The 4,652-nt window shown below is 41.8% G+C and overlaps 1 protein-coding gene across 2 annotated transcripts in view; it reads right to left on the bottom strand.

Moving 5' to 3' along the window:
- LOC106526858 (alpha-1,3-mannosyl-glycoprotein 4-beta-N-acetylglucosaminyltransferase C) overlaps window positions 1-3,298 on the bottom strand; it is a 196,234-nt gene extending 192,936 nt beyond the window's left edge. The window contains exon 1 of one of the 2 annotated variants that reach the window (XM_014021570.1): window positions 3,217-3,298. The gene's annotated coding sequence lies outside the window, so the exon portion shown is untranslated. The remainder of the gene's footprint in view (window positions 1-3,216) is intronic. The other variant, XM_014021571.1, reaches the window with a different exon arrangement.
- Window positions 3,299-4,652: the final 1,354 nt, after the last annotated feature.

The following is a 4,652-nucleotide window of genomic DNA, read 5'->3' as shown; positions in this document are numbered from 1 at the left end:
ACACACACACACACACACACACACACACACACACACACACACACACACACACACACACACACACTCACACACACACACACAATGCGGGTTTATAATATACAAAAATTCTGTGCATCTCCTGGGGGCTGAGCCCCCCTTGTCCTTAAAACCTAGTGACACCCCTGAGTGGCCCTACAGTAAACTAAAGTAGTATACGCATCTCATTCTGCAACCTCATTCAATGAATGCACCATTTTTCATTGCTCACACTTCTTTAAATTTAATTATCTTCATGTTTCATTTTATGTAAATCTGCAAATTAATGACTTTTTCACCTGTTTTTTTTTTTTGTACTTGTTGACTGTTTGGCATAATTGCAGCTGCAACCATATAATTTTCTGAAAAGGGGTTAATAAGGTATCATCTGTCTTATAAGCGGATGCATGATGAAGCTACATTCGTTGTCTCATATCTAACCATTTCTTTCTGGTATTTATTTTTGTTTTATAGTACTTAGTTTCATTACAAATGTAAAAGATAACTAATGTTGTTAACTAGCCAAACATGACATATTGGCAATTTTGGCATCACTTAGGTAACATTATCTGCCTCCAACAGTATTAGTCAACTCACAGTTTTTTATTTTATTCATATATTTATTTAAATATATTTCTTTTTTATTTATTTCTTTCTTTCTTGTCTTTGCTCTGCTGGTGTCTGACACACAGTGCAGCTCTGCGAAGCAGCATGTCTCTCTTCGGTCATCTGCAGGTGTTACACCTGCTAGCACACACGGAGCATTTAAAGATGGCTGGAAAAACAGGTTACCACATGTTAACAATGTATTAACAGTTGGTGCGTGTGTGTGTCCGCACGCTTCTGAAATAATGATGGGAATAATAAAATCTTAATTTATCAATGTCATTTAACGGCCATAATTCAATTTAAATGAAAGAATCAAACTGGATTATTTTAACATCCTCTTTTATCATCATTTTATTAATGCTCTAGGCTGCATGGTTATTCTCACTCTGTTGTTGTCTTTTTTTTTAAGGATGTTGTTGTCTTATCTACTCACGGCCACTAAACACCGTCACCTTCAAGTGCGCTGAAGCAGGAACAAACCATTTCATGCATATATGGGGGGAGAGCAACAACAATATTTATTTATTTATTTATTTATTTATTTATTTATTTATTTATTTATTTATTTATTTTTGTTGGATGCACTCGGAATTGTTGTGTTTTGGCCCCCTAAACGGCTGCCAAATATCCAGCTCAGACCAAGTCAAAAAAAGGGTTCTGGGAATTTTTTTTTTTCAAAAGGATGTAGGTCGGAACACATTCTCATGTTGGACTCGTCAACATATTGAGTTGGGTCCTTGCCGCCCGCGGCTTTTCCAGGTTGCGTCACAGGATTAATGGTTAACTTTAGGGTCTGTGGTCACGGATGATGTTTAATTTGAGAGACTGGGGTCAGGGATAGGCTGTACGTAGCTAATATAGGTTAAATTTAGGGTCTGGGATCATGGTTAACATGAGGGATCAGGTTAACGTTAGGGTCTGTGTTCAGGGATTCGTCCTCCTCCGTCTCATCTCATACAGAACGGATGCGCGGGGTCCCCCCGGGGCACGAGAATGGGCTCGTCGGCCCCATCTTCTGAACTTTCACGGTCAGCACGTCTGTCAGTAAATCACAAAAGGAGTATTGTTTTGAAATAAGGCTGATTTTAGTTGAACACCTGTGATTAGGTTTGTCAAGCAAGCAAGCTGTTTCATTTTGTGGCATGACACCGACTAGAGTCCCTGCCATGTTCCTTCGTTAGGATCAAACACGCTTTGTGACTTCACCTACCAAAGGTTTTGCTGTCTTTAGAGAAAATCCAACAAAGAAACCTAACTATCATTAGCGTAACATTATGCACAGTTCCAGCTTCATACCCGTGTTCGTTTCTTTCATCTGTTGGGGGAAAATGAATTGGTTCCGAAAAGACAGAGGACTCACGGTGTGCTGTGGTAACAAGCTGAGGCTCATAGTGTGAGACTTGCCCCTCAGTGACCTCTAATGAGCCAGCAGCCTCCTGCCAGAGGCAGCCCGAGCTGCTGCTCTTGTAATGAGCTGCTGTTTTGCTACAGGCCTTTCAGATGAGCCATGGAGCTGTCGTTTGCACCGCGGGACACGGGCGGCTCCGGCACATTGTCTAATTCAATTCTGTGGCAATTTTTAGGACAACTCCTGCCGTCGGTGACGCCTCACTGTTTGACATCAACACGTGAAGTATTTTTGGATGATACTTCCATGTTTTTTTTGTTTTTTTTCATATCGTGGAAAGATGTTGTTTACATTTTGGGCAAAACACTGAAGTGTTTCTTTCACTGGAGCATGAAGTTGAAAAGCGTCATCAGACAGTTTGCCGCTTCTTGCAGCCACGCTTTTCATAAAGTGACTTTGTTACAACAATAGATAAAATGATGTTCCATTTTAAAACTACTTCTTTATAAATAAATTAAAAAAAACACTTGTGCAACATTTTTCACACTTAAAATTTAACTCGAGATGTGAAGATTTTTCTTGCAGATGTAACTGATTTGTTCGTTACACCACAGAAGGCGAGAGGTGACTGTGTTTTTGCTCGAGTCTGTGTGATCATTTGTCTGTAAGCATTAGCAAAATATCACATGAACCAGTGAGATTTTTTTTTATTAAATTCTCAGAATATGTCTGGATGTGCAATCCCATCCAAAATGTATGCCACCGTTAGACAAAAATATGACAATAAGTATGACCTTTACAGATATCAGGTTTTCTTTGTCTGCTCTCAAACTATGAAGAACCACTGGATGAATGTTGATGAAACTCTCAGAGCAGTGGATGTACACCTACAACATTTAAAGCAGTCATGTTGACAGATCCTTCAAGCAAAGTCTTGTTCAGTTCCAGTTTTCCACATGACGTGTAGTGTTTGGTAGAGGGTGGACACGCGCTCTGCCACTGACTCCGGCCTGTTGTGTTGTTGATGGGATGAGACACGCGCAGCCCCCCCACACATGCTGAGCTGCAGCCTGACGTGCAGCAAAGTTATTAGCGGCTCTCCATCTGGGCTTGCAGCGCTGGACGAGACCCAGAGCTGGAGGAGTGATGAGCTTATCTGTCTAAACCAAGTGCTTTTATTTTCTTATCCTGACTCGGTCACTGTTTAAAGCAGAAAATCTCACGAATGTGACATCTGTACTCACCTCCACGCTGGAGATCTGACCTCTTTATCTTCTCTACTTCTGATGCTCAATGCGTCGTGGACATCGTCTTTGTATCGCGGTGAACAGCGGAGCTCAGACGGAGGGGATCTCTCTGCTTCCGATTCACCTCACCGCCCGGGTTCGGCTTGTTTATCTTCCGCACGTCTCCCTCCTCTCCTCCTCTCTGCTCTTAACGGGAAGCGAACTTCGCGGATCACACGTCGGGCTTCTCCAGCCGCAGCAGCCGCCGCCGCATCCCAGAGGTAGCTCGCCTCCTCCGGTCTGGTTTGTGTCTCCTCCTCGGCTTCCCCCACCCCAACCCCGGGCTGCAGCAGGAGGGCGGTGTGCTCTATGGCTGGGCGTGCGTAGCACCGTGGTGCGGAGGTTGGTGGAGGATTCACCTGTCAACCAGAGCAGAGCACATCCACATGAGGAGGACACACACAGCCGCGCGCCAGGGACGGGCTGGATGGATTCACGAGGGCGGGGATAAGACCACCCCCCCCTCCTCCCCCCGCAACACACACACCTCATCGAAGGAGACCAACAAGTTAAAAAGTGTAAATTAATTAATTTTCTGCACAGTGTTTATTTTAGATTCTTTTTATGGCAAAAGAAGACTGTGCCAGTGTTAATTTAACACCAACAAAGTGTCTATATCTGTCCACACTCGCTGGTGTTAAAATAACATTTGTGAAAGTGTTAAATTTTAACACTCATTTTTTTGTAAATTTAACACCAACCAGTGTTTAATATTCAACAATACTGGGTGTCACACTAACATAAAAATAGTGTTAGTGTTAAAATATAGTGTTAACAGTAACACCGTCCAATGTTAAATATTCACCAACACTGGGTGTCATGTTAACATTTTGACAGTGTTAAAATAAAGTGTTAAAAGTATCACCAGCATATTATTATTATTATTATTAACAAAGGAAATTGTGGTGTTAGAAAGGTTTTCAGACACCACAAGGTGTCAATACACCATGAAGCTGAAAGTGTAACTTTAACACTCAGAGTTAATAAAAAACTCTCAGTAGTTAGTAGAAAAGTATAACGGAGTCACTCTTCTTCACACACCAGGACATACCTCTCACTCATGGTGTTGATTTTTGGCCAATAACATCAACTTAAAGTTGAACAACTTGATCAAACTGAACAAGAAAACAAACCAGAACAACTAATTTTTACTCTCATGAACTTCTTTAACAGTCATAAACATGAAAAAACATCATTTCTGCAAGATTTCTCAGCAAGGAATGCTGGGTAAATACTGGTCTGTCTGACATGAAGTGGAAGAGGGCGGGGCTTTTCAGAAAGCTTCTTTCAACACTGCGTGGTGTCATATAATAACACTGTTTAGTGTTACATAATGCTGTGTTCACACCAAACGCGATTTCAGCTTCAAAATCGCAGCCAACGCTGAAGTTTGA

The sequence above is a fragment of the Austrofundulus limnaeus genome, unplaced genomic scaffold (genome assembly GCF_001266775.1).
Source record: "Austrofundulus limnaeus strain Quisiro unplaced genomic scaffold, Austrofundulus_limnaeus-1.0 Scaffold297, whole genome shotgun sequence".
NCBI lineage: Eukaryota > Metazoa > Chordata > Actinopteri > Cyprinodontiformes > Rivulidae > Austrofundulus > Austrofundulus limnaeus.
This window is presented reverse-complemented; position numbering and strand designations above follow the sequence as displayed.